This window comes from Leopardus geoffroyi, chromosome D4 (genome assembly GCF_018350155.1).
Source record: "Leopardus geoffroyi isolate Oge1 chromosome D4, O.geoffroyi_Oge1_pat1.0, whole genome shotgun sequence".
Taxonomy (NCBI): Eukaryota; Metazoa; Chordata; class Mammalia; order Carnivora; family Felidae; genus Leopardus; species Leopardus geoffroyi.
The window spans coordinates 25854670-25869580 of record NC_059342.1 but is presented as its reverse complement, the minus strand read 5'-3'; the positions used below and the strand labels follow the sequence as shown (position 1 = coordinate 25869580).

Genomic DNA, 14911 nt, shown 5'->3' with positions numbered 1-14911 from the left:
GAACCCTCCTCTTCCCCACCCGCCAGACCCTCAAATGCAAGAGTGAACTGCTGACTGGCAGGACAGAGAATTCTATCCCCTTGGCCATGATGATTGCTTAGACATGTGCGTGTGACCTCAAGCAGACCAATGAGAATCTTCCTTAGAACTGAATAAATGAATGCTGGGACAGAGAGAGACTCTTTCTCTGGGATCACAGTTGAAAGATTATACAGGCCCAGGGCCTCCATGAGAAATTTTTCTGCCACAAGGAAAGAGACTGTCTAACAATGAAGTCAGCACACAGAAGGACAAAAGAGCTATGAGGGGCGTCTGGGTGGCTCAGTAGGTTAAGCAACCAAGTCTTGATTTCGGCTCAGGTCATGATCTCAAGATCATGATGAGATCAAGCCCTTGCATCAGGCTCCATGCTGAGCGTGGAGCCTCTTGGAACTCTCTCCCCCCCCCCCCGCCCCTCCCTGACTCACTCGCTTGTACTCTCTCTCAAAATAAATAAATAAACATTTTTTTTTTTAAAAAGAGCTCTGAGATATAATAAGAGAGAGGACCCTGAAAAATGCCACTTGAGCCTTTGGATCCAGACATCTGTGAAGTTAGATGTCACTAACATTAGTTTGATCTGAATTTCTGTCACTTGCAACGAATAAAATCCCTTATAATACAAACACAAAGCTATTAAAACTACCACCATAGAATTTCCTTGTGCTACAATTATCTGAATATTTTCTTAGGTCACAACCTTTTTGAAGACAGCTGGATCCTGTTCTATAATTCTTAATATGCACCACAGCGTATAACAAAGTACCTTGCACACGGTAGGTGTTCAAAGGGTAAAGGGTAGATAGACGGGTGAATGGATATATGGATGGATGGACAGAAGGATGGATGGGCAACACTATTTGGAACTGGAGTTCCAAAGGCACTATAGGAAGCGGTATCAGGATAGATCGTCCCCCTTTCTTTTTCAAAAGAAGTTAAGACATGTCACATATTCCAATTAAGACACTGAAAACAAATATGCAGTCCTGCTCTTACTAACATGAGGTAAAATGAAAAACATAGTAACTGATGCAGGAGAAGACACAGCATCTGTCAGTTGCTTCTACACAGTCCAAAGAAGGAAAAGTGGACATCAAGATATATGGTAAGAGTTGGGGTGCCCATTTTTGGAAAATAAATTTTAGAAATAAAGTAAAATAAGGAAATGCTCTGAGAGAACAGAAAAGGACCAAAGAAAAATAATTTTCAAAGGACCCACATTAACATTGTCCCCTGTTTCATAAAAAAGCAACCTCCAAGATAGAAAGTCATCTTCTGCTCAAAGATCTTGGCTTTCCCTGATACCCAGGGCCTGGCACTTAATAGGTGTGCAGGAAGGATTCATTCCCTTCTCTTGTTCTACTACACGAGGAGGAAACACTTCTCAGACTCCAACCTAACGCTCAAAGAATTTTCAACATCAAGATTTTTTATGAAATGTTTCAAAATCATCACAATTTTGATTATTTAAGTTATTCAACTAACATTTTCAATAGAGACCACAGTGACCCCCCTCCTTCTTCTAAATTATCTCCCAGCAAGAACTTTATTCCAGAGACCCCTAAATATTAATGCTTCCTTCATGCAACTGGCAGCAAAAAGGGCAGATAACGTGGGCCAGGTTTCCTTTGCAGTCACAGCCAGGACTTCCAGAGAAGCTTATTCCTGTCTTACAGCTGAGCTAGCATGGTGCTGTCACTGTTCTGAAATCATCTACGAGTTTTTCATCCCTTGGAGGGATCATCATCACTGTATCTTTCATGCTGATGACAGGGGCCTAACATGCAATAGGTATTTAGTCAACATCTGTGGCACAAAGCATTTATCTTTAACTTTTCTTAAAGTTATTGATGGCCTTTGTGTTTTTCAATTTCATTTTTCATCAGATTTTTAATTGATAAACTCCCTGGTTGTATTCAGTAAAATACAACGGGCTAGTATAAATTAGAATGGAAGGCATAGAAGGAAAAAAAAAAAAAACCCAAGGGCGGAGATATAAACAGAGGTAGGGATTAGGTTCAAAATGCATATGCTTGTTAGAAAAGGGCTTGTTAGAAAAGTGAGTCTAAGCTTTCCAGTCACTGACACTCAAGAAAAGAAAGAAAAGGAAATAAATTTCATCAGTGGTAAATTCAGTGTTTGTGAGATGAAAATATGCCAGACATTAAGCAAAGCGTAACAGTTCTTCGATCTAAGACCAGACAGGAGATTTTGCGGAAAACCATCAAAAGTACCATGTGAAATTATTAAAAAAAAAAAAAAAAAAAAAAAAGGTCATTAGAGAACATTAGAGCATACTCTTCCACTGTAGGAGGCAGGAATGCCTTGGATAAATCTGGAATATTTCTCCCGGTCAGAATGGAAAAACCAACAGATGAGCTGTATTAAAAGGTGGTTAAGTGCCCACCAGATGCCAACAGCTACCCTTTGTAAGATATCATCTGCCGAGATGCCCGCACCACAGCTGCTGGCTATACACTGCTCATCGACTCTAGCCCTCAAGAAACTCTCCTCAGCTTCCTCCCCGTGAGGAATCTCAGGGTTAGAATGGGAACCAGCCCAGGTAGTATCAGACAATTCACAGAGGGGAAGCCTCAGTGGCCAAGAAACAGATGACAAACTGCTCACCCCGCAAGGAACGCAAATCAAAACAAGGACATAGCACTCCTCTCCCACTAAATGGACGTGTTTCAAGGGTGACGACATAAAGCATTTCTAAGGATGTGGGGGATTTTTCTTACACTGTTGGAGGGAGTGTGAATTGGTACAACCGCCCTGAGGAGCAATTTATTCTGGAAGATGATACATCAGCCCACTTTACAACCCAGTAATCCTATTTCCAGGTATATACCTGGAAGAAATTTGCACACAGCCACACACAGAGACATCTGCAAGAATATTCGCTGTAATACAGTCAGAACTCAAAATCAGAAACAAGCCAAGTGTCCATCAATTAAGAAACAGAAAACAACCAGAGGGGAAGTGGGTGGGGCATGGGGAAAACAGGTGACGGGGATTCAGGAGTGCACTTGCTGTGATGTGCACCGGGTGATGTATGAAGTTTTGAATCACTATATTGTACACCCGAAATTAATATTACACGGTATGTTAACTACACTGGAATTAAATTTTTTTTAATTAAAGTTTATTTATTTATTTTGAGAGAGTGTGTATGTGCACAAGCAGGGGAAGGGCAGAGAAGGAGGGAGAGAGAAAGAATCCCAAGCAGGCTCTGCACTGTCAGCACAGAGCCCAATTCAGGGCCCAAACTCACGGAACAGGAGATCGTTACCTGAGCCAAAATCAAGTGCCAGATGCTTAACTACCGAGCCACCCAGACACCCCAAAACTTTTTTAATTTTTTTAAAAAGAAACAAACAAAAAAATAAGGTTTAAAGTTGGATTGGACCAGATCTTCGTGAGTAGAAAGAGATATTCACACTAAGTGAGAAGGCAAAATTAGCAAAATTGCACACGGATATGTGCATACAATATATAACAATTTATGTAAACTTTAAAAAATACACAGAAAACACCACCACCTAATGCTCACAGTCAAGGATATCTGTTACAAAGTATTTTTACGTCATTATACATTTTTGAAATATATTTCTATATATATTGATGAAGAAAACAGAAAGAAGGAAGGGAGGGAGGAAGGAAGGAAAGGAAAAACAGACAGAGAAAGCCATACAAGTGAAGTGACTACAGGGAAGCTGGACCTGGGGACTTCGGGGTTATCAGGTGGTCAAATACACCCGGGCTCAAGTTCCTGGTTCCCTGGACCACGGAAAAGGCCAGCAGCCTGAAAGCCTTCTGTTCCCTGCCCCAGAGCCCTGGACAGCAGCCAGCAGATTAAGGAGGACATTGGGCTGCCCCCTACTGGTGATCTCCATGTGCCTCCCACAGGATACTGGCCACACCAGGCCTTTTGAGTTCTCCCAACTCACTGCACCCGTCAGAAAAGCAGCAGCTGCTCAGACCAACCCAGGGTTAGGAAGGAGAGAGAAAGCGCTGGCCAGAGCACACAACCGGAGGATGTGCCTACAGGCCAGGCTTTCCCATCTCTCCAGTCAAAGTGCCGTGAAACTCTAGGGGCCCTTGACGGAGTCCAACTTTGCTTAAGAAAGCACATCTCCATGAGGGGTTCCGTTCCCCACGAAGCAGTGAAGCAGGCCCCCCATTTTGGCACAAGCCTTTCTTAGGAGCTTTCTCTCCCGAAAAACTGCTAACTCCTCTGATCTCTGACCTCCTCTGACCTCTGTTCTGGAAAGGTTAGGCCCCAGGGGTTTTAAGGCATAAGACCTCGCCCCTGAGCCCATGTCCCAGCATCTATGGAACCTCTTGTGAGTTTAGCAGAGCTTTGTTTCTTCGTGGAAAAGTGAGCTTCTGTGGCCCTAACCTTCAGGCCCTGCCTTCATTCTCTTTTATTTAGGCAAGTCCCCATCCTTTGGATGGTAACGAAGGGACTTGATGGGTTTGGATTTCTTAAATTCGGTACTCCTTAAGAATTTCTCCATTTACCAACTCGGCCTCCCAGCCCCTGTGGCCCACCCCTCCATCAGCGATCTGTCTAGAAACCACCATTGGCCTTCAACCCTCCTGTTTTGCCCAAATATGCCTTCCTTCTTTCTTGCATCTACATATTATGTACTTTCTTACGTCTACATATTATGTACATATTAATGTACATCTACTTCATATTACGAAGGTTGTTTTAATTGTTGCTCTTCACTTTTGCTATATCCCAGAATCACTATCTATTGCCCTAAAAGCTGAATCACATATTCAAGGGGCTTCTCAATGAATTCACCCAAATCGATTCTGGGACCCTCCATTATCTGGAATACTGCTTGATTCCTGGGCAACACCAAAAGGGTTTTTTCTTCTCAATCAGAACATTTTTATTCAAACAGTTGGCAAGCATTTCTTTTTCTTTTCTTTATTTTTTAGCATTTATTGTATTTCTTAACTTTGTAATTAAGAATTAGAATGAAGGTTCTCTTTGCACCCACACATATTTTTTTCTCTTAGCCTATCTGACTCCCCCACTGGCTGTTAAACTCCTTGGAGGGAAGGGTCTTTTTCGTGTCACTTCCTGTCCACTTCCTAGCACAGAGCTGATGCTCCGGGATGTCACAGGCTTAAAGCAATCAAACATATCCCCGGGTGCTCCACTTGGAGTTGTTATTATCCCATTGGAAAGACCAGATACACAGATACATGTGTGATAACAGGAAATGACCGTGTAGAAAATAAACAAAGTAAAGACAACAACAGAGGAGGGCAGAGAGCCAACTTGGAAAGCAAAAATTGTCCAACCCAGAAGCAAATTTAGATTGCAAGCACACAACAGATTCAAACCAACTAATTTTTTTAGTGACAAAAACCAATTTCCCTCAGAAGATGAGCATTTATTTGCCACTGACCCCCTGAGGCTCAAGAATGTTAAGACTAGAAATGACCTCCAAGAATCTTCAGATCCAATGGTCCTTGACCCTGAAGGAGGGTCCTTAACCCTGAAGGAGGAGATGCTCCCTGGGGGACAGTGCCTGCTGCCACAGTATTTGGAGAGCAGGGGAAAGAAGGGTCCACGCAGAAGCACAGGCACCCATACTGAGAGGGCACAGTGGAAGGAGCTACAAGATGTGATTGGGCAGGTCAGCAGAGGCTTTGGTGGAGGTCAGGGCTTGAAGAATGACCAGAAAGTCAAAAGATAAAGAACGTGAACATAAGCAAAGTCCGTGCTGTTTGCCATTTTACTCTGTATTGCCACCAAAGCTGCTCCAGTCTCAACTTGACATCCAGGACCTTCGCTCAGACATTTTCTGGAGGGTAAAGAATTTCCTCTCCTAATGCTTAACAAGAAGCTTATGGGAGGTTTTTTGAAATAGAAGAGAGGAGAGATAACTTTAGGGAAAATTCACAGAAACATTTCTGAATTACAGGTTCCTGGAAAAGGTACTCATCCCATCTTTTAAAAGATTTCATGTTGGCTTGAACAGCCTATCAAATAATTTCTACAGGTAATCTTCCAAAGTAACAAAGAGTGCTTTTAACACGTCTTGCCTTCATGTGTATTAGCTTAACAGCAGTATTGCTCAAAAGTGAAATTTCCCTATAGCCAGGACTTTATTGCCTGAACCGTACTCTGGCAATAAATACATCAGAAAGAAATAGCAACAGGAGTGAATATTTCTAATGGCCACTCTTCCAAATGCAACCTCTTCCTGCTATGCTGGCCACCCTCCACCACTACCAAATAAGTAAGTAAATAAGCTAATAAAAGTAGAACTGAAACTGCCCCCATGAGATTGCCATACGCACCCAGGCTTACAGCTGGTGGGGCACTTCAACTCTGATGGGATCCTGTCTGCTGTAAGATTTTTTTCATAAGGAACATAATCTGTAAAACATACTGCCCCTGGTTCCCTGGGCTCACAGCTAGGCAGCTTCCATTTTTCAGCAAAAATGCTGAGAGTTTTGAAAGTCAATCCCTGAGCAGGTGCAAATGATACTCTGATGCACCAGAGCAAGACTCCAGATAGGACTGTCCTAATCTATTCTTACGAGAACGGACCCACGGATTGGTCCATTCTTATGAGAGGGTGCATCACCCCAACTGCGAAGACATGAATGCAGAGAACACCAAATGAGCACGCTCCAAACCCGAATTCGAATGGCCTACTAGTGCACACTGTTTGGTATTAGCACTTCCAGCTTCTTTTTGGCCATGGTCATAGAAGGAGCATCAGTAATTCCCTTGGGTGGAGTGCCATGTGCCAGGCACTGGGGTACCCAAGGATTAAGGGTACCCCTTAACACAGCAACGCTACCAGGAAAGCACCATGATCGCGTCCACTTTTCAGAAGAGGAAACTGAGGCAAAACCATTCCAGGTCCCTTCGCCAAGGTCACACTGCTGCCAAAACAGGATGGGAACCCGGACCTACCCACCTCTGGACTCCGAGCTCACGGCCACTAAACCACACCATTAGGACTTGGACGTGTAAATCCAGCACCCTCGGTACAGAATAGTTTCTACAGAAACCATTTCTACAAAGTGCACCTTCCCAGATAATCCTGACCTAAAAACAATAGTCAATGGAAAGGAATGAGGACATTTTACAGGATGCTCTCCTGCCCTGTATGCACACAGAGCTGTAACAGGAGATACATGAAAAATCTTCAGATTCTTCCACAATGCCAAGCTCTGAGAACTGCAGTTTCCCAGAATAGCCCAACTGCCCTGGGAATTTAATAATTCAAGCGCCTGGAAAATAATAAGTGGTGTGGTATGAGGGATAAACACACCCCGCTAGCTTCATCTCTTACGAGCTCTACGACCTGGGGCAAGTCCCTACTCTTCAGCCTCCTTGTCTGTCAGGATGTTGGGGAAATTAGGACACCCCATCCCGTGAGGGCATCTGAGGTCCCATATGGGGGCTTCAATTAATGCTAGTTACGAGTAACAATGAGCAGAAGACTGAGGTTCAAGGCGTGGCCAGGTCACTAACCAGCTCCTGAGCTTAAGCTCACCCTGCCTCCAGTGCCCACACCTGTGGAAGAGGACATTTGGACTTGGTAAGGTCTCAGCTCCCTTCAGCACACACATTATAAGAAAACTGCAGCAAAATATGATGAAGAAAAAAACTACAGTCTGAGTTTCTCTCAGAGTATCTCTACAGCATTTTTCCTCATCTATTCCTCTGTCAACAAGGTGGTTACCGACAAGGAACACCACAATTTATGACCAGAAAAGTTGATTATGAAAAAAAAACCTTAAAGTTGGCTTTCTCTATAAAATATATTGATCTTCTCCCCAGAAAACACTGGACTTATTAGCATAGCCTTCCACATAGTCTCAGGACTGGACCCCCGCCTACAAATTACGTGACACGTAAGCCTTAGAAGCTGACCAGAAGTCACAACAATTGCATGTGGTCTAGCTCTACATCCAGTCAACACAGGGTCCTTAATTTTTTACTTTTCTTATCAGCCACCAACTTTGCAAAAAGGGAAGATTTCCCATTTTACAATTCTGAATTTCCACATTCTCTTAAAAAAAAAAAAAAAAAAAAAAAAAACAGAAACAAAGCTGAAGGTCTGCCACACTGGACTAGCATTTCTTCCTGGCAACAGTCAAGACGAGCTGAGGAACACTGTCCCTGGAGGTTTGGGGCACATGTCCAGTCGGTCACATTCCCGACTGATCTTGGCAATTTCGCTGGCCTGTGGAAAGATCATATGACACCTGACTTAATTCTTGCTTGTAGTCTCCACTGAGATGTCAGAGCTCCAACTGTTCTCCTGCGTTGACAGGGCATCTCCACGCACAGACATCCTTACAAGGAGTCTCATCAAATAACATGACACAGAGGCCACAATAGAAGTACCTCACTTTTTAAAAAGAGTCACTTCTACCTATTCTGGAAGCTTTAGAAACTTCCTCTGTTGTTAAAAACTAAAATGGATACAAACATAGCCACATATGATTTTATACTTGGTAGAGTGGTAAATACAATCCCCAGGAGAAGCAAGGGATGTGTTTTTTCCATATATATATATTTTTTTCCTTCCAACTAATTTAATTTCTTTTTAAAAATTTTTTTTCAACGTTTATTTATTTTTGGGACAGAGAGAGACAGAGCATGAACGGGGCGGGGGGGGGGGGCAGAGAGAGAGGGAGACACAGAATCGGAAACAGGCTCCAGGCTCTGAGCCATCAGCCCAGAGCCTGACGCGGGGCTCGAACTCACGGACCACGAGATCGTGACCTGGCTGAAGTCAGACGCTTAACCAACTGCGCCACCCGCGCAATAAAAACTAATTTAATTTCTAATGTATATTCCCCATTGGGTCTCAGAGCTCTGGAGCAGTCACATCAACGTATCACAGTAAATGGAAAGACAAGTAACTAAACAGGTACGGTGACATAGTTTCACCATAATAAATGAAGAGCCCCAGGATGGCTATGGTCCAATAGCCAGAAAGAGGCTTAAGTGATAGTTAAGCTAAAATTTTTTTAGGGGGTGGGTAACGTCTAACGTTGGCCAATACGAAACCACCAGACCCGCGAGTCAGCTCACCGGGGGGCCTGGGCTGCACTCTGCAGCTAATTCATCCTGGCAGACCCTCGAGGAGCCATCCCCCTTGGGGATGGGGGCACCCCAGGACTCTGAGTGGACTTGTCCTCTGGCTGGGAAGCCTTCTGGTCACACCTGCTCCTAACAGCTTCTCGACTAAAACCATCTCTGCTGTGCCCTGCGGGAGGAATTCTGAGGTCTCAATGGAGCATCTGACCACGTTCTGGGGCCTTCAAAGGGCTAGTTCCCTGGCAGGCCTGGGTGTGCCTGCTGGTACCTCCCCAGCTCATCTTCATCCACGGACAGGGTGGCTTCCACCTGGATGAGCACGTAGGCCAGGCTGCTCCGTCTGTAAAAGGATGTCAGCCCCACCATCTGTTTGTCTGGTTTCCCAAGAGAATGGATCTGGCCTTAACCAGTACCAGAGATTAAAATTTTCCAGGCTCTGGTCAGAGGGGACAACTTCAAATCATCTGCAATCCAGCTTCTAGCAAAGCCTGGTTCAGCAAAGGGTACTGGGGATAGAGACTGAGCTCTTGCATTGTATCAGTTTTATAATTACAGCACTGGCATATTAAATTGGCGGGCCACCTTAGCTTCCTTGCAGAATTATGCCCTTGTCACCTCCAGCTCCCCCCCCCCCCCAAACCGCCACTGGCTTCCTCAGTAAGGAGAAAATGAAATCTACTGATGCATTTTTCATAATAGCTGCAAATCACATCATTCATTGTCCTTGCAAAAGAAATTCCTTTCAGGACATAGTGCCAGACAAAGCTATGTTCCTGTGGAATTAGTAGGCATTCTCTTTACCAATAATGAGCTTCTCCTTTCACAGCCAGGAAGCCGAGAACAAATGATGCACTCAGCTACGGCAACCATGTCAACCATTTGAGTTAGTTGGGAGTCCCAGCCCCTATTTTCACTCTTTATCCCCTCCCTCTCATTTTTACCTTATTGTCTTTACGGTGTAAAATAATTATCGCCGGTTATTCAACTACTGATGATAAAGTGAATAATTGTGACATTTGTAACATTTCGTTTACTGCAAATCAGGTGGCCACTAGGACCAATAGGACAAGACTTACACAATTACCATAGAGTCATTTCAAGAGATGAATTAGTAAACAATTGCCTCCCCGGGTTGTTTTCAGGTTTCAGAATGACTGTTCACAAAATCTTCCTGCAACTCCAACCCAACACATAAATTATCTTGTATTAAAAAAAAAAAAAAAAAAAAGTCTTTTCCTCTTTCCCAGTTACTCCGCGCCAACCAATGTTTCATTTATGACTCGTGAAGAAGAACTTCCAATGATTAGCCCAGGCCTTAAGAATTTTAAGAAGTGTTCAAGTCAGCACTAATCACAACAGAACACAGTTCTGAAAGCTCTTGGCCTCGGGTCAGGTCAAATCATGCCATACGAGGAGCATTTTTGGAACTAATATTACTGCTCCAGCTTTAGGACAGATCAAGCACGGCACCGAGAAAAATGAGCATCAGGCATAACATCAAGAAAAGAGAATGTTTCAAGTGGTAAAATTTTAGGATCTCTGTGTGAAGGTCTGTTTTGATTTTGGCACAATTTTTCATCCAACATTTATAGGCTGTGGGAGTAAGGAGAGCAACACTTCCAATTTTATCTTCACTGGTTTCACTTCGCATGTTAACCTTTAGTCCATTTTTATAGAAGGTTAGAGATTACTTTCTTTGGAGTGAAACTACAAAGATGCTGCTTTTCTGAAAAGGGATCCCAGTCATAAGTGGCTGTGTAAGGCGGCAATAAAGAGAAGCTATTTTGCAGAAAGGAAGTGTGAGTGCATCTAAAAATCCAAAACAAATCTCTCATAAAAACTTTAATCCAAGGATGGTATCACCATTCAAAAGGATGGATATTTCTGAGGTACCTACGGTAGTCAAATTCACAAGAGACCAAAAGCACAAAGGAGGTTGCCTGGAGTTGCAGCGGGGGAGGGGGGGGGTCCGACAGGGTGGGAGTTTGTTTAATGGGTACAGAGTTACAGTTTTGCAAAAGAAAAGGGTTTCGGAGATGGACAGGGTAATGGTTGTGCAACCTCGCGAATGAACTTATGCCACTGAAATATACCTGTCAAAAAATGGTTTCCATAGTAAATTTCATGTTAGGTGAATTTCACCACAAGTTTTCAAAAGACATTTTGTAAAGGCTTTACAATTAAAGAATAAGAGAGACAGTTAAAAGAGAAAACGAATTACAAACTAACTGATAACCTCCAGACTCCAGGGGGCCTGTTACAAACAGCCTAATACATAAAATGGACCAAGACTCTGCAACAAAACAAAGTTGCAGAACAAAGACCATGACCTGAATGACCTGTGGCTAAATCTGACCAGGGATTGCTCCTGCACACAAATGGTCAATGTCCCAATCAGCTGAGTGCGCCAGGTCCCACACAGGAGAGTAATAGCAAATAAGCAAAAGAGAACCAACGCCCTTTCACCTCTGCCCTCTTAACCCCAGCGCCTGCCCAGTTCCCCCCCACCCCCACCCCGCCAGGGCAGATTTTCCTACCGCCTCCAGCCCTACAGAGTTTACTCTCCTTCAGAACACAATCCAGCATAGGCGTGCCAAACAAAAACTAATAGCCAAGCTCTTACTATGTGTTAGGCACTGGTATGAACCTTTTACATGCGTCTGCTCATTTTAACTTCACAGAAATCTGATGAGAAATATTCTATTATTGTCCCCTTTTACAGATGGGAAAGCTGAGACAAAGCTTTAGTAAATTATCCAAAGTAGCAGGGGCAGATCAGCTTCACGGGGCGGGGGTCTCAACCCACCAAGCTATCCTGCCTCCCAACCAGCATCCCTCCCCTACACCAACACCCAAAGAAAATGAAACATTAATTTGTCTTTCCTCCTATATACACGGCAATAGACATATTCAGTGATTTTTCAATTCACGAAAAGAAATAATGAGGAAAGGAACATTTTAGACATAGTTTTCAGAATCCCAGGATCTTCCTAGGGTGCCACTAAAAAATATTAATAATAATAATAATAATTCAGCCATAATGACCTGATTCTTCGAATACTACATTCAGATTTAGACCTTTCAGGGGAAATTAAAAAAACTCTGTATGGGAAAGAGAGAAAGGTGGAAACTGATAGTTACTGGCATTTAGCAATCCCCATTAACTGCCAGGGACAGATCTGTGCACTCCTGGTCTGTCTGGGTCTGTGATAGCACAATGCTTATAATATGGTCAGGGGGCGGGGGATCTCTATGTGCTGTGCTTACTGGAAACATGGAGCTTGGTGCTGGAGAACTTCCCTGAAGAGAGGGAGCACAGCAGTGAGAGGAGCTGTCTGGATAGCCTGCCCACCCCGCTACATACCCCCAAGGCATAAGCACTGCGCCTCCTCTATTCCACACCATCACCACAGCCCAAACCTAGGCTGATGCAGAGCTCAGACACCCAAGGCAGAGGCCCAGCCGGCACTTTCCCTTAGCTCTGGGCAGTGTCCAGGCACGTTAGTGGTCCTCTCTCTGGTGGTCCCTCCAGTCCAACTTCCTCCATATGAGTCAGTGAGTGTACAGGATGCTCCTACGCCTTTCCTTGCTGACTCAGTAGGATTCTGGAATTCCCTACCCAAAGACCCTGAATCTACTCCCAAAGCCTGTACAGGCCTTTTCCACAGGCCTGTCCTCCTGATGGTGTGCACAACCCTAGGCACAGCAGTGTGTGGCTAGGGGGAGGTCCGAGGCTGCTGTCTGTGCTGGTGTAGATGGAGTTCAGACATGGAGGCTAGACTGCCTGCCTACAGGGCTTCAAGAGAGAAGGAAGGGGGTGACCAGACTGGGGACCCCCACTAATGCCTTTCAATGGGCCATATAAATAGAAGCAGCTGGCTCAAGTCTTGTTACCCAAGACCCAGAAAAATGCCTGGTGGGGAGGACATGTTCAAAATATATTTGTTGACTGACTAATTGACTAAATAAATGAATGAGTTGATCAGCCAATCAACACATGTACGTACAAAGAGTTCAATGTTGACCTCCAGTCCAGCCATCCTTGGGAAAAGATGACTCTGTCAACAGGATATCTATTGTCCCCTGAGCTGTACACAGATATAAGATACAATGAAAGGAAAGGAAAGATAGATTCCAAGGTAGACTGAGGGAAATCAAAGCCCAGGAGTGCCCTCAATGCACCAGAAGACATTCTTGATGGGTGAGAGAGCAATTTCAGGAAAGAAAGAATGAAATGGCTAGTAAGTTAAATCCTAGAGGGTCACCCAGGCTTAGCAGCAGAGCCAGTGACTCCACCAAAACGAAGACATTTCTCATGAGAGTTAAACATTATGTGTGGGTTCCATAATGCTCCTTTTTAAAAATTTAACTTTCAAAATACACACGGAGTCGAAACTATTTTCATCTGTATGTATATTATGAACATACTGCATCGTGTAAACATAAATAAATGGATGTTATTTATCTCAAGGGGGAATTATCTTTTTGGATTATTCAACACAATCTGTTCACCTATATACTTCCCCAGTCTATTTTTAAAAGCCTCCCAATCTCATATGTCTATCAGTTGTTTTATGATCAGTTTTGCAAACAACTATCAAAATTTCAAGATGCCTGATAGTGTTAATTATCATAAATATAAAGGAAGCCCCATGAAACATTCACAGGATTAGCCCAATGCACCTTGATTGCGATGGCACAAAAATGCATGTATCAGATGGTACATTAAACTGGGCCTGACACACTTCTCCTTTTACACTCCTGATGTCTGCAGTTCTTTAAGAAAAACGAACAGCTCTGGGCATCTGGGTAGCTCAGTCCGTTAAGCATCCAACTTCAGCTCAGGTCACGATCTCACAGTCTGTGGGTTTGACCCCCACATCAGGCTCTGTGCTGACAGCTCAGAGCCTGGAGCCTGCTTCAGATTCTGTGTCTCTCTCTGACCCTCCCTCTCTCTCTCTCTCTCTCTTTCTCTGTGCCCCTCCCCTGCCTGCGCTCTCTCTCAAAGATAAACGTTAAAAAAAATTCTTTTAAAAAGAAAGAAAAATGAACAGCCTCTACCATCCACGCTACAAGAAGGATAAATCACATCTGCAATCTCACACCAGAATCGCTTTGTAAGAGAACCCCCGCCATAAATGCAGTCACAGGGATAAGTGCAATTGAACCACAGGGATGGCCATTATTAGCCATTACACAACAGAAAAAGCACAAATCCTTCTCATTAGATCTATCTGTTTGCTGGAGATCAGATGTCCCTCGAACGATTCCTTTTCCCTGAATTTGCCTCTGGTGTTGAGCCGGCCTGTCGTGCGTCTCTGCTCATCCGCTTGCCCTCATCCTCCCATCTCTTCGCTGTCCTTCCTTCCTGTTGGACACTCCCTCATCAAACCTCTGCCTTGCTTCCTTTCCAGCTAGCTATGCTATGTCTCTACAGTGAATTGGTTTTTTTTTTTTTTTTTTACTGTGCATGAACCAACGATGTGCTATTTAATTCCAGAAAGGTTCCTTATTTCAACAAACATCTTAACTGAGGACTTTAAAAAGTCATGTCTAGAAATTTCCCTGTTGATGGCCCAAAGAATAGCTAGTACATCTTCTTGTTTGGAATTCTCAGTGATAGATACGCGGAGGAGCGCACGCATGTGTGTATCCACGTGTGCGTGTGTGATGTGGAGGTCTAGGGCATCGTACTGGGCGCTGGGGAAGAGCGTGACCAAGCTCCACGTGGCCCTCGCCTTTAAGTAGCTAAGATTCTACCGGTGCGTACGGAAGGGT

General features: G+C 43.9%; 1 protein-coding gene across 5 annotated transcripts in view; it reads right to left on the bottom strand.

Annotated features, from left to right (window-relative positions):
- NTRK2 (neurotrophic receptor tyrosine kinase 2) overlaps positions 1-14911 on the bottom strand; it is a 338612-nt gene that overhangs the window by 310955 nt on the left and 12746 nt on the right. The gene's annotated exons all lie outside the window — the stretch shown is intronic.